Source organism: Protobothrops mucrosquamatus, unplaced genomic scaffold, assembly GCF_001527695.2.
Source record: "Protobothrops mucrosquamatus isolate PMUCROS unplaced genomic scaffold, P.Mucros_1.0 scaffold1471, whole genome shotgun sequence".
Classification (NCBI taxonomy): domain Eukaryota; kingdom Metazoa; phylum Chordata; class Lepidosauria; order Squamata; family Viperidae; genus Protobothrops; species Protobothrops mucrosquamatus.
This window is the reverse complement of record NW_015387649.1, coordinates 86,528-101,745: the sequence shown is the minus strand read 5'-3', so window position 1 is coordinate 101,745 and position 15,218 is coordinate 86,528. Positions and strand designations below refer to the sequence as shown.

At 41.6% G+C, this 15,218-nt stretch overlaps 1 protein-coding gene across 1 annotated transcript in view; it reads left to right on the top strand.

The window, feature by feature from the left end:
• The window catches only part of FGD1 (FYVE, RhoGEF and PH domain containing 1), a 57,732-nt gene that overhangs the window by 21,882 nt on the left and 20,632 nt on the right, over nucleotides 1–15,218 (top strand). The gene's annotated exons all lie outside the window — the stretch shown is intronic.

Below are 15,218 nucleotides of genomic sequence, written 5' to 3'. Positions count from 1 at the left end.
GCATTTTTGAAGAAAACCAGCATTTATTTCTGGTTTTGGGCAAAAATGCCCCATGGGAAACAATTGCTTTGCTTAATGACCCTAGTGTTCATTTTACAACCACCATATTTGCTTAATGACCACCACAAAAAGTAATGAAATCAGGTTGGCCATATGATGAGCCAGTTTATTTCAGAGCGTGCATAGTGTTGTTGCGCAAGATAACCCAGGAGTAAACACAATAAACAGTGGTCTATAGTAAATGGTGGTTTATCTTACACTATCTACAATTTCATACATCAGGAACAATATATGTGCTAATATAGCAGGATCCAACAAACCACAGTTACAGCAGGAAAATGTGGGAAGTCAGCGCCCCCAGAGAAGGAAATATTAAAAGGGCAGAAAAATATATTTCCTCAAAGGATCTTAAAGAGGCAGAAAAGCATGCCCAGTTTTTCTTAATAGCCCCAAGTCTGCCTCCCCCAAGCAGAAACCAGCTCTATAGAAATGCAGATGTAAATCCAGGAAGGTTGGAGCTAGAAACTCAGGAAGACAAAGACACCTAAAATCTACATACCCCACCCAAGGTCTAAGACAGGACATAATAGGATTAACTCATAGATGCCAAAGGGACACAGGTCAAAATACATGACACAGGAAATACAAAGCCTCAAACAGGAACAGGAAATAACCTCCAAACAAAAGGCTCCAGAGGGTATAAAAACCCACTCCCAACATGTGCTCAGCCGTTTTTTCCTCTTCTCTGCCAGAACCATCTTTCTGTCTGGCTCTCCTCTTCAATAAACTGCAACCTTCTTTCTAAAGCAGTCGCCATGTTGTTTATCCCCGGCTTGGACTGAACCATGATGAAGACTTTTCTTCCAACAAAACGGAAGAGAAGGAACACATTAGCAGAGCCTTCCCTTTATACAAAGGCTCTTAAAGAGACACAGACCCTGCTGAATCATTCCCATCATTACATCTTATATCTTACATTATATAAGCTGGTTAGCTGTTAAATCAATACCTTGACAGTTTACAACCATCACGGACTTATGACCATAATGGGCATACTCCATTCTCAGGCTCCAGACTACCATCTTAGAGAATCTATGGGGGGGTGTCAAAATGTGCATGGTGGTGTAATTTTATTACTGATGCCCCATCCCTTTTCTATGTATGAATAATGTTGCATGCATGAAAGGGATGGGGATTCGATTTCAATAGCATATATGCCAATTTACAGATTTTGACACACACCCCCCAACACAGCTGTCAGAATATTTATTTTTTGTTCTATCGTGTTAAAGGGAGGAAATAATGGTGACCAATTTCTAATACAAAGCGATGATGCACCTAGTCTAATTGCAAACAGATGTTTTCCCAGCAGATACTGGGAAAAATCCATAAAACAACCTGATGGGGGGGGGGAACTAACAAAGTTGCTTTGCCTGTTTTTCCAGCAAAAATACATCTTCGCTAACTGATTATAGAATTAGGGCTTGTGTATCATATACTGATTCTCAGCAGTGGAGCATTTAAGGCAAAAGCGTGTCTGAAAGAAATGGTTCAGGCTTTAAAAAGGCTTCATGAACTTTTTTTTGGTCCAAATGTTTATCAGACTCAAATAGCTTTTTACATATTGCCCATCTTACCAAAAGCAACTCTGAACAGTGCACAACAATGAGATAAAGGCAACAGTGTAAAAAAGCCCACAAATATAAAATGTAAAAATCGATATTAATAAGCATCATAAAAACCAAATGCTGGATTGTTTCCAAGGAAATTAGGAACAGCATGTGTGATAGGCGTGGCAAAAACAAATAGGCAACAGCATCATTTTAGGCTTTTTCTTACCAATTTCCTCTTGATTTTTTCCAATTCTTTGTCATTTTGACCAAGGGCAGATCCATTGAGCTTCCTTGGCTTTTGGCATGAAGTCAGCCGACTAAGTGTTTCCTGTGTATTCCATATCCACCTGTCTGTCTGTCTGTCTGTCTGTCTGTCTGTCTGTCTGTCTGTCTGTCTGTCTGTCTGTATTTGACAGAGCTTGAGGGTGCTTACACCATGGAAGTGGTGCTTTCCTCCTTATCCCACCAGGACATGCTGTGGTAGATGCAGGGGAGCATTCAGATGCAGGGGAGCATCTGAAATAATGTGCTCCGTTTCTAGCAATCTTATGGCTCTGAGTCTGCTAGTTTCCTGTTGGACTGCCCCCCCTTCAGTCAGGTCCCTGACCTCTTTGCCTACCCCTCGGTCCTCTTTTGGTGGAAAGGTGACTAGAACGTCCAGAGTTATTCCCACGCTTTTTAAATTGATTGACTAATTGATTGAATGGTCTGTCCAGGGTTGACTAGGACATTTTTTGCTTAACTCTCATGAAACTGAAAGTGTAACTGAAAGGACTCTGTTGACCATAAGGATGCTACAACGGTGCTAAGTGTGAAAACAGATCATAAGTCACTTTTTTCAGTGCTGTTGTAACTTTGAACGGTCACTAAACAAACTTTTGAAGTTGAAGATTACCTGTATACATTAACTATATTATATATTTTATATGTGGGCCCAAGGCGCTTCCTCTTCACTCAGTGCAGCCCAGGCAAGGCAGAAGGGTGGACACCCTTGTTTTAAAGCAATCCAAATTGGCCTTCACTGTTTTAACTCTAGATTGAACAAATGCACCCAGAGTTGAGCTGCAGTTGGTTCAATGACGAGTTGAACTGCAGGGAAAGTGAGGCCTTCCCTGATAGTTGGGCACAATGGGCATGCAGAGTTCAGTCCAGAGTTCAATCCATCACAGGGATGGTGGGTGTAGAAGATGGGCAGCCCATCAGAGCACAGATTCAGGCAAGCAGGGTGAGACAATAGCAGAGAAGCAAGAATGGCTTGCAACAGTCCAGGAATCAAACAACAAGAGAGTTCCCTAAGCTGTTGTGATGATAGAGGCAGGAACAAGGGTCCAACATTGGAGAGTTGTTTCTAATGGAGGGACAGTCTTTGGTGGCAGCTGTGAAGTAGACCCAACTGCAGTTGTGGCTCAATCAATGGAGGAGTCCTGGCTTTTTGAGGAGGCTAGCTGATTGAGTTTGTATGCTTTCTGAAGTTGCTTACACAATCTCAAGCCAGGCACCCTGCAGGATCTAGTAGTCCTTCATCCTCTGTGTCTATTCATACTATATGTGGTGATGAGTTTACCTTTACCAACCATCCTCAGATGATTGATTGCCTATTAACTCCTGAGGCTGGCAGTTTAATGAGGCACTTCAGCCTCAATTCCTGAGGAGTCAGACTAGACCACATCATTCACCACTTAGTCACGTGATAGTGAAGTCTAGAGTCTAGAGCACAACTAAAACTGTTCTTTGTCTTGCACTGCTGGATTCTGTGTTTTAATCCCATGAGAAAAACGTCTATTATCACTACCTTTTTTTCCACATTATGCGCATACACACACACACACAAACACACACACACCTCTATCATGTCCTATTCATTTCTTCCTTTCCTTAAACTAGTAGGCTTTAAGCTTTCTTCCCAAGGAAAGACTTGTGGTGCCTTTATATTTGAGTGCAGCTTTAGAACTGTGCACAATTTTCCAAGTGTTGACTACACAGTGATTAGTGTAAAGGCAGCAGATGAAGGTAGTATTACAAGTATTTTCTTGTAATCTCTGGCATGGAATTAGCCCTGTTTGCAGCTGTTGCATCTGAATGGTTTCATTGAGCTTCCCCCATAAGTGCAGTATCCCTTTCCTGTCTGTACCAGGTCACTACTTTGTCTTCATCTTGGAAGTCACTGGAGGTGGCTTGATTTGCCTTACGTCTTTGCTTCGTCCTTTTGGTTAAGCAATACTTGTCATAGTCGCCCCCTTACTTTTTTTTTTTTAATCTTTAAAGTATATATTTGCAAACCTTGTCAAATCTTCTTTGTATNNNGTATCTCCCTTTCTAATGGTAATGTGTATCTAATGGCAATGTTTGTTTGCTTATTTGATATCTATCTCAGATCCTCAAGATGGTTTGCATAAAAGAAAACAATACAATGACATTGAGGCTCTTCTGACTTCCTCTGACATGTGGCATTGTTCTGGGAAGCCTATCTCTCCTTTGCCCTAAAAGTGTAAATCTTTTTACTATCCAAGGGCAGAGAGAGAGAGGTACCTTTGTTCAGCAGCTGCCAAGGGAACTGGGATCTTCTCTTGCTCCAACCAACCTTCTTTTCTAGGATGAGAAGACATCTTAATGTAGTCCAGTTTTCTATTTCTGGCAGTATTCAGCCTGCAAAACCAAAGGAACGCTCTATGAAGACTAGAAGCAGAAAACAACAACATTCACCTTCTGCTATTGTCCTCCAGAATTGTCCATCGTTACCCACAGGAATTGCTATTTGAAAATATACCGCTGCCACTGAACTAGAAAATTTAATGCACCTGCCATGATTCAGAACACTGGTTCTTGATAAATGAATTTAATCTGCTATTCAGATGCTACTGTTAAAGCCAAATGCATAGAAATATCCTGATATGTTGCTTCCTTGTTACTTACTTGCCTGAATGTATCTTCAATGCTAAAAGACATAAGGAAACCACACTTGTATACATCATTTTCAAATAGTTTTCTGGCTTCCTAAGCTATTTTGAGTAGTTGGGCAGATACAGATAGGCCTCGACTTAACGCTCACAATTGAGCCCAAAAGTTCCATTGCTAAGCAAGACAGTTCTTAAATGAATTTTGCCCCATTTTATGACCTTTCTTGCCATAGTTGTTAAGTGAACCATTGCAGTTGTTAAGTTAGTAACACAGTTGTTAAGCGAATCTGGCTTCCCCCTTGACTTTGCTTGTCAGAAGGTCACAAAAGAGGATCACATGACCACGGGACACTGCAAGTGTCATAAATATGAGCCAGTTGCCAAGCGTCCAAATTTTGATCATGTGACCACGGGGATGCTACAGCAGTTGTAAATGTGAAAAATGGTCATAAGTCACTTTTTTTCAGTGCTGTTATAACTTCGAGCAGTCACTAAATGAGTGTTTGCAACTTGAGGACAGCCTGTAGAGCTTTTGAATGGCAACGGCTTTGATTCATATGTAGCCATCATTAAAATAAATGAACTACGTATAGTTAATATAATTGCATTAAAAATGACAGATCTAGTAGCGTTAAGGAAGACTCCAAGGATTTCATAGAGCAGAAGTTGTTATCCTTGCTGTATGTCCTGTCTTCAAGAAACTGGAATAAGTCTGTCTAATTCCCCATTTTATCCCAACAAGAATTCTGAGAAGGAGGTTAGGCTGAGAATGGTTTTTTTGGGTCCAATATTATTTTGTGGCTTGGGTGACTGTGTAGGGAATTGGGATAGCATCTTTCTAGTCCTGAGCCACGTCTATTACTGCTGCACTCCATTAGCTTCTTGTGAATTCTTTGGCAAATTCTTTATCCCTGTTAAGATCTGCCTCCCCTCCTGGTTTTTGTGGCTGATGCGCTTGATAAAGTTAATATTAGAGATAAGGCAATACTTGGACAATATATAACCACCATTAGCTTTTTTCCCCCAGTCCCTAGACTAGAGCATTCTGATTTGGCATATAGAGGAAGGGGCCATCATAACTCTCCTTACCTGTTTCATCTCTCTATTTGCAAACACTGTTAAAAAAAACCAGACTAATTTTCCTTGTTCCAGATTACAAGCAAATTGGGAATCCTAAATCTGCAAGTCTTAAGGCATCTCCTTTTTCCTTGAAAACCCTCCATGCTTTTCAGTCTGATGCATCCCAGTGACATCATAACATTGCTGGTCATGTGCTATGAAGCCTTTGAAGGCCAATATATGCACACATGTTCACACATGCACAAACATGCACATATATTTAATACATCTATTGCCACAAGAAAGTAGTTGCTCACACCAGCTGCAAGAGGTAAGGGGAGAAGAAATAGTTCTCAACACTGGGCTTAATCATTATTTTCTGAATATTTATAAAATGGGTTGATGTATATTTTTTACCTCTTAGGAATGGTTCTGTTTAGTTTAATTGTACTTTTGCAAGATTTGGATCTGATAGCTTTCTGCTTTGACTCAGTATTTGTAACTGATGGTATCTGCAAGATTTTTGCAATAATCTTCATTTTTGTTTCTCAAGGTATAATGTAGTATACAGTATGTGAATAAGAGAATTCATGGTATCCTATATGCCAGTTTTCAAAGAATACAGTAAAGCAGTGCGTACGGGCGAGTTTTGATGCTGTTAAGCTACTTGCACATTTATTTAACAGAATAGCAAATATCTGTACACATTACAGGCCTGTTATATGGATTGCTTCTCTTTAAGAAGAAGTTAAGCTTTCATTTTTCAGAAATGGAGGGGTTTTCAGAGGAAGCTTTTATTGTATAGTTCCCTTGTTTTACATAAAGATCTTGACAAAACATCAAGCTGATCTTGTATACTATTTGAAGCCTTCATGTTTTCCCCCTTCTCTCCCCCCCCCCTCTCTCTCTCTCACACACACACACTCAGTGAAGAATTTCTTCTATCAGTGACCTTTGATAGAAAGCAGTAGGAACTGATTGTCTGGAAGCATTCAAAGAAGTTCCAGCATTCCTTGCTCCAAAGGTGGCTGGCTGGGAAAGGCTGATAAGTGACTGTAGACTGAAGGCTGCTTCTCCTTCTCTAAACTGGAAGCTTTCCAGAGTGGACTTAGAGGGCTGTTTGAGCTAGTAGTTGTTGATCTAATTCAGGGATTCCCAACCTTGGCGACTTTAAGATTTGTGGACTTCAACTCCCAGAATTCCTCAGCCAGCTGGTCTAATTGAATTATAGGGGTGTGGACTAGAATACCTTCTGGGGTCTGTAAGAGACAAATGAAATTATGAGAAGTCTTTCCTCTATATATTTTTAAGAGGGGACCTTTATTTGAGCATGCTTTCACTTTCACATTCCTCATTCTTTAGGATCCAGTCATGCCCCTGCAGTGGCTTGACTGGGATTCTAAAAGTGCACTGATGAGGATGATGATTGAGATCATTCAGTTCAAATTGTGTTGGAAATGTTCCAACTCAGCCTCTAGCTCAGTGGTTCTCAACCTGTGGGTTGGGACCCCATTTGGGGTCGATCGACCATTTCATGGGGGTCGCCAAGCAAGGCTGTCCGCCATTTTTTTTGTCCGCCATTTTTCCCCCCTTTTCCGGCGGGTGCCTTACCTCCCTTGGGCTGGGCCAGCTGGTGGTCGGCCTGCTCCATCTCTGCCGCTTGCTCTAGCTCAAGTAGGCTCAAACTGCAAGTAGGCTCACAAAATTGAATTAAACCTCAGGATTGGTTCATTTTTGGATTATCATGTTGTGCCAACCTCACTATTTGGGGTTGTGCACATTGTATATAGATTAATTGGTAGGGTGCTCTTAATCCAATTGTTGTTTAATACATAAAACAAGGATAAGCAACTGTTCAGTAGCCAGAGATCATCTTTAATTTTAATGATGGGTGGAGGAATTGTACAGTGGAAGGTTAACAGAGCTGCAAGGTGACTGGGATTATATTATGCATATGCAGAGTTAGAATTGTTCTTTTCTCTGTTTTACTTTGGGGAAATATTTTCTTTTAAAAACGTTTTTTGTGGGTTTCTTAAAGTTCCCACCTCAAGCTAGTGGGAAATACCATTAGTTAATGGTAGTGAGGGTTGGAGGGGGTTCTGGTGCCAAGCACAAAAATCAGTGGTGGCTGGTTGGTTCGCTTTGGCATGCCCATATGCAACACTTCTATAGGGTCAGCTGCATTGGTTACCAGTATACATCTGGCTATAAATGAAGGTGCTGCTGGTCATCTGTACCTTATGTAAATTCTCCAAGGTTTTACTTGGTGCAGGTCTGATTATTTTCAGGACCATCTCTCTCCCATTGTTTCTGTTTGTCCTTGAAGGGGAGAAAAGTTGATATGTTCCAGGTCCCCTCTTTGTCGCCATACCTGTCCTTTTGGTATGAGATTCATATAGTCCTGATCTTGTTCACTTTTAGGATTACTAGGCTCTTCTTATGGGGACTGGATTGAGATGATGTGAGAATCCACAACTAGTTTATAAGGAGTCTGTCTTCCCCAGCATGTTTGGTTTTTAATGACTGGGATTCGTTTGTTTATTTCTATTTTGATGCTTCAAATCCGTTTGCAAGCCCTTCACCCCCATATTGCTTAGTGAATGAAAGGTCTCAGAAATCAAATAATTATAATTAGAGATCCTTGTCCACAATTGGAGATTGAAACCATTTCATACATATTGTTAGTTTTACAGGGATATCAGATCTGCTCATATTCTGCCCCTAATACGTAAATTTCCAGGAAAGCCAGACGGAGATATATTCTGTATTTCTACCTTCTTCTAGAAGATTTGAAACACTTTATTACTTGTTCAGCCAAATTCTTGTTCAGCCAAATTCCTATTTCTTTGCCCAGTTATATCTTATTTAGGTTGCAACCTAAATAAGACATAACTAGGCAAAGAAATAGACACTTCTGTTTTATTCATTACTTTAAGTTTAATATACGTTAGCTATCTTGTTTCAGGTAATAATGTATTTTTACTTCATAGATTGTAATATTTGAGATTTTCACTTGCACAGGTAATATACTATTATAGTAGTGTACTTTATATTTTATTTGTTATTTTGTCTTTGTTATGCTGATATTTTATCTCATCTATTTGATTTTACTTTTGTGTTGTTACTTTTTTTCAAATTTTGCTGATTGCTGACCAAATAAATAGTATTTCATTTCTTGTCCTATAGCAGTGATGGTGAACCTTTTAGAGACTGAGTGCCCAAACTGCAACCCAAAACCCACTTATTTATCGCCGGGTGCCAGGTGGGCGTGGCCCACTGGGTGGGCGTGGCTGTGGTGGTCATGGCAGACTTGGTGGGGAGGGACGCCTGTGGGGCCGAGTAGGGTTGGGGGAGATCCAGGGGGTCTCTGGCAGGTGGGGCAGTGGGCAGGAGGCAGTGAGGCGAGGCAGGGCGGGGGTGCCATTGTCGCAGGGCAAGGTGAGGCAGGGACCGGGATGGCTGCTGCCTGACAACATCGGCCCCTGCACACAGAGGCCAATGAGAGCATGGGGGCCGACATTGTCCGTCAGCAGCCACAGCCTGCTGACCCCTCGACCAGCGCACTCTGGGACTCTGCAGTCCGCTGCCAGCAGTTCAGAGAAGCCGCCTCTGAGCTGGACAGCCAGCCGACAGCTGAGGAGGCGATGCAGTGGGTTGTGCCTGGGAAAAGGAGAGCATGCGAAGCCAGGAGGGATGGGACGGAGGGGAGGGAAACCAGCCATGCTGGGATGCATCCAGCCATGTGAGACCTCAGCGAGTTAGCAGGCAGCTGGTTGAAGAGGGACAGTTGCCATCTCCGGGGCACGGTGTGTGTGCCCACAGAGAGGGCTCTGAGTGCCGCCTCTGGCACGCGTGCCATAGGTTCACCACCACTGTCCTATAGCATTAGATTGACCACTTCTCCAGGAAACCATAGTTAAACAGTCCTATGTAGATTTAGTTCATGTATATATAAACATCCAGCTTAGTCCTCTATTTCACTAGTTTCTCCCTTGTCTGATCAGTGTCCCCCCAGATCAGAACAGGAGAGGAATTATTGCTGAAAGAAGTTTACTTGTAGTAAGGATTCCCAGTTCAGAGGCAGGTGCCTTCCAGGGGACAAACTCCAGTGCAGTAGTAGGCCTAAGGCACTAGGTAGCTGATGTGGTAGGTGGGCTTTTCTTTCTCCTTTTTAAATGTATTTTTTATTTGAAGTTTTAATAATAATAAGGACTAATGCAAAGTAAATCAGAACAAAGAAAATGAAAAAGAAATAACAAAAAAGCTAAAAGTGCAATAATGAAATAGAGAAAAGAGATTGATATAAAGAAAGATATAAAGATACAAGCAGTCCTTGACTTACAAAAGTTTGTTTAGTGACCATTCAAAATTACAACGGTATTGAAAAAAGTGATTCATGACCGTTTTTCACAGTTATGACCTTTGCAGCATCCCCATGGTCATGTGATCGAAATTCAGACGCTTGGCAACTGGTTCATACTTATAGACCGTTGTTGTGTCCCAAGGTCATGTAATCCCCTTTTGAGACCTTTTGACGAGCAAAGTCAGTGGAGAAGCCAGATTCACTTAACAACCAGGTTGCCAGCTTATCAAATGCAGTGATTCATTTAACAACTGAGACAAGATAGGTCATAAAATGGGACAAAATTCACTTAACAAATGTCTCACTTTACAACAAAAATTTTGGGCTCAGCTGTGGTTGTAAGTTGAGGACTATTTGTATGAAGAAATAGCCTCCGATCTTCTTCACAGGAGTTGTACTTCAGTTATAAGTACCACTATATTTTAACCTCTCTTTCTAAAGTTACATCCTGATTCCATTTTTATGCGAAAAGTCCATAAAGGGTTTCCAGTCATCAATAAATGTAGATATTGCCCTTTCTCCAATTGAACAAGTCCATCACAGCAAATTCGGTCAATTTTACCAACCATTCCTCCATGGTGGATAGTACTGAATATTTTCATCTTTGTGCATATAACAATCTTACTGTGGCAATCATATATTGAAATAATCTTCCATAACATTTTTCTGTAATATCTCGATCAGAAGCTCTTGAAATTTCAAGCTGTTTCACTCACTTAATTAATATTGGGTGGGGAAAATAAACTACAGCATAATACACTAGGATGTGCATCTATGTTGAGCAGCTTTAAATGAACAAAAGCTGAGAGGTATGTGCCGTTATATAAACTGTAGATAGACCTTGCTCACTTTGTGTGCGTAGGATTTGGATGCCATTTTAATTTCTTACTTTGAGTTGCACCTTAGCCTGGAGACGTAAGGCCTACAAAGTCTTTTTCACACCTAGACAATAAGGATTTGCAGCAAGCCAAAGAGATTCTCCAGAACGGGCATGGGTGTGCAAACTGTACACCCATAGAGTGTATAGTTAAAGAAGCCAAGTCTTTTTTGAACTTGTAGGAAAATAGGCATTTTGAGTTAAAGAGGTACTGACTGGGGCAGCAGGTGTGCTCTGTAAAGAGTTTTTTTAGCATTGGATCCAAAGCCTCTCTGTGGGTACACATGCTGTTGCCCCAGTCTCTCCTCCCCCCGCGACCCCCTCACCACTAACCCCCCTGGAGGAGAGTTGCCCCCGAGCGTAGCCCACTTGGAGCAGAGCAGCCAAGGACATGGCAGCCAGGCAGCGTGGACAAGACTCTGCCTCACACCCCATCACCCACAGTTGATGCTGCAGGGCGCAGGCAGAGGGCATGGCCGCCATTGGCGCTGCTGGGCTGCCTGGGTGATCTGTGGTGGGACCTGGAGGTGGTGAGTAGCCCTGCAGGCAGGCAGGGCGGGGGACGGGGTAGGGGTGGGGCAGGGCAGGGCAGGGGATGGAGCGGGAACGGGGCCAGTTTTTGGGCCCTCGGTCTCTAAAAGGTTCGCCATCACTGTCTTAGAAGGTCATTGTTTTGTTGCTTCTAAGAACCACTGGACAGGGATTCATGTTGTAGACCTTTTTATACTGGAGTAGCCAAATTCCATGCTTGTGAGTTTAACAGTTCTTTTTGACTAGCACGTCAAGACCTACCAGCCAATCAAGCCCCAGTGCAAAACACCCTTAAAAATGAGGCAAGTACTTTCTTTTGTATACTGGAGCTGAATGTAAACCATGGTCCTCCCACCCCAAAATCTGTTCCAAATTACCGTAATGTTTCTTAATTGGAGTGCGAAGGCGAGAAATAGATTGCTATTATTTTTTTGTTAATTACCTGGGATTCAGAAATCCTTGCAGCACGGAGAGATTCTTTTACAGGTCCCATAATGCTTACTTGGCCCAGACATCTTCAGATAGTCTATATATGCTCGCCCACTCTTTTCTTTTTCCTGCCAGGTTGAGGGCAGAGTTTTTGGTTTGGTTTTTTTTTCCTTCCTGGAAAATTCACTCCACGGTGCTTCATATTTTCCTATGTTTATCTTAGGAAAGTATATACTGTTTGCTTTCTTGCAAAACATGATAAAACAATGAAAACAGGCAGTCTTCATTTTCAGCCGTCTGAGTTTTTTCCCCCTTCAATCTTTTATTAACTAACTACAGAAAACAAAGGAAAAGAAGACACACAATGATAAAAGTTAAAAAAAACATTCGAGACATATACTTACATGCATATATAAAGTTGTTTATTACACATGTCAATGAATGGAAACCATAATTCTAATGGTTAATGGATAATCCACATTGATAAGTTATTGATAAATAAATTGCTGGTGACATCAATTCTGCAGACCACTGATTAATTGGAGCCACATGTTTGTCTTTCCAGTGTTGAACATTAAGTCATTTAGCTGTAAGTAAACTACAGAAAAAATCCACTTTTTTTGTCCAGATGTCAATGTCCGTGCAATAGGAATAAACTTCCAAAAATATGAATATCTGAAAATACTAAATCTTAAAGTTGAGTTAATGCATATAATAATTTCTATCCTAAATGGAACCGTTTTTGGATGCCATAGAAACATGTGTCTAAATAAAGCATTAATTTCATTGCATCTCCAGCAACATAAGCATTTACTCAGGTTTCTTCCATATAAAGAGAACCAAGTTGGTATCATGATTAAAGCACCAGGCTAGGAACTAGTACAGTGTGAGTTCTGGTTCCACCTTAGACATGAAACTGTGACATTGGGCCAGCCACTTTCTCTCAGCCCTAGGAAAGAGATAATGGCAAACCACTTTCTAAATCTTGCCAGGTAAACTGCAGACACCAGTCCAGGCAGGAGTTGCAAAGACTTAAAGGCATTTAAAAAAAAAAGTCATAATAAGTGCAATGAAGTCATTTTTGAAATGCTACTTCTTGTTGAAAAATATATAATCTAAAATATATTTGATGGTTTTAATGTTAAAAAATCAGCTGTTGTGTGTTAGGATTACAGAGTACTGTAAAGCACTGTGGATGGTATTTATGTCTAAGTGCTATTGCTATTAAACAACGGGGGGGGGGGAGGTTAATAGGTGGGAATGGATTTAAACTTGCAGATTTGTTGTAATACCAGTACTAATGATAGTTTGAGAAGCGAAGCAAGTTTAGATCTCATAGTACTTTGATGGGAAACCGGCCAGAAGTACCAGGGTGGTAGCTTAGACTGGGAAACAAAATAAAATGTTAAAAATCCTAGAGGAAGGCAGTAACAAATAGCTTCCCAACTTTTCCCAAGAAAGCAATATGGATATGTCAGTGAAATCAGCAGAAGCTGAACTTGACTTAAAGCAGACTGCAGCTTTTTACCTGACAGGTAGGCAAAAATTTAGGAGTTATATTCATAGGGAACAGGAAGATCTAACTCTTTGGTTGCATTCACTGATCAGGTTAACTCATAACATGATTTTGTTTAATGTACTGATCATTATCAAGCTGTTATCGATCGTTCACAATCGTTCAAGCTGTTATGGATATCACAATTTAGCATGAAAGAGAAATTAGATCTTTTCTCTGTTAGACCCAACAAAAATGTTTCATAGAAGCTTTTCTTTGAATTGTGTGAGACACTCCCTTTGGCCTTAATTCATTTTTACTTCACAGGGGACGTAATAGTTTCAGAACATATTTTTCTGTGGAAGAGGGATGGGCAGAGTTCATGCATCCCACCAAGCCATAATCTGTTTCGTTTGGGATTAATGTATTATGTGCATGTAGATGTTGTAGATTGTAAAGCAGTTAGGGTCATTTGCAATATGCTCAAACCATGGGGAGTGAGTAACAGCTTAGCATATGGTGTGAAATTAGCTAGAAAGATAAATTTCTTCTTCCTTCTTGTCACCCACAGTGCCCAAATCTCCCCACATACTCCTACTTACTAAAAATGCAAATATAATCAGGACTCATAAGAATGAGCAATGAAATGTAGCTAAGAAGAAATCAACGTCTGATGAGCTGGAAATTGTAGGATGCAGTTCAACCCAATTGTCACCCAGTATCTTCATCCTAGTAGAAAGTCTGCCTACTTCTGTGTTTGTTTCACCATCTGAACTGGGTGGTTCCATGTGGCTCATGGACAAGGGGTTAGTGTGATGGGACATGCCTGACCTGCTTACTTGTTACCCTCTAATTCAGACATGTCAAACACAAGGCCCGGGGACCAGATGCGGCCCGCGAAGTGGTTTCATGTGGCCCGTGAAGCCATCCTGGAAACAGTGAGGGAACGGCCCCCGCTGCCTTGGCCCTGGCACAGGCCGGCCGGGAGCCAATGTACAATTTTGTGGTGGCCCTCTATGCTGAAATTAATTCAGTCTTAGCTCCACAAGGCCGTCTGGAAACAGCGAGGAACCAGCCCCTGCTGCGTCGGCCCCACCCCCTGGGTGCATGCTGGAGAGGTGTCACCCTTTGTGAGGAATGAAGAAATGCACCATCGCCTGGAAGTAGCCAGCAAATGGCCCTCGCCTACTTCACATATCCGGCTTGATGGGCTCTGCCCTGGTCCCACCCCTTTCTGTCAGAGACCCTCAGATCTGTCCCACTCCTGCCCATGCCCCCACAGGCACCCTTGACGCGAATGATGTAGAGCTGGCCACGCCCACCCAGTAGGCCATACCCATCCTAGCCACACACCACCGCCCCCCCCGAGGGCAACCGCAATGCTGATGCGGCCCTCGATGAAATTGAGTTTGACACCCCTGCTCTAGTTTAACTCAGGTTGTTGATCTTTAACAGAAAAGGACAGTACATTTTAAGAAGTAATGCTCTGAGAACTGTGGGATGAAACTCTATTATAGCCCCTCCAAATCTGGTGAAGGGGGAATGGGTGATGTAATTCAATGTATTTAGCAGGGATTTGATTGGGAAAGGATGTTGGGCTTAGGGGATGGTCCAGTTTGTGAACCATTTTCCTTGGGAGTTTTCCCAGCCTCCAACTTTCTTGGAATTTGTCTGGAGAGTAAAGACTTTCTGGTCAAAGTAAGGTATCTTTTTAATTTTTACTTTGATGTAGTTCTAATTAGGGTTTTTAAAATTGTTTTGCCTTTTAAGGATCCTACTTTTTCTTGATGCATTTGCTTTTAAACAGATTTTTTTTTAAAAAAAAAGTGTTTTGGTTTTGTTCTTGTTTGATTCCAGTGCCTTGTGATTTATAGTTGGCTCTAAACCGTTTGCAGAGTTTCTGCGAGAAGTATGCTAATTGCTGGCTAATTCCATGATAGAGTTGAGTTAGGAA